This window comes from Phytophthora infestans, genomic scaffold (genome assembly GCF_000142945.1).
Source record: "Phytophthora infestans T30-4 supercont1.31 genomic scaffold, whole genome shotgun sequence".
Taxonomy (NCBI): domain Eukaryota; phylum Oomycota; class Peronosporomycetes; order Peronosporales; family Peronosporaceae; genus Phytophthora; species Phytophthora infestans.
In genome coordinates, this window is record NW_003303728.1 from 1,264,430 (window position 1) to 1,264,805 (window position 376).

The following is a 376-nucleotide window of genomic DNA, read 5'->3' on the forward strand; positions in this document are numbered from 1 at the left end:
GGTAGATTGATGAAAGTTGTCATATCGTTGATTTGAGAAGCAGGCAAGCCTTGAGACGTTATCCCCCAATGTAGCTTCGCTAACGGGTCCATACGCATAGAGTCCGTAATGCGTCCGTAGAAGGTAGATACGGCCTTAGCCCCGATGCACCAGAGTTATATTTTGGCCGACGCCCCTGGTAGATTGATGAAAGTTGTCATATCGTTGATTTGAGAAGCAGGCAAGCTCCGAGACGGTATCCCCGCCATGTAGCCTCGCTAGCGGGTCCATACACATAGAGTCCGTAATGCGTCCGTAAAAGGTAGGTACGGCCTTAGCCCCGATGCACCGGAGCCATATTTTGGCCGACGCCCCTGGTAGATTGATGAAAGTTGGA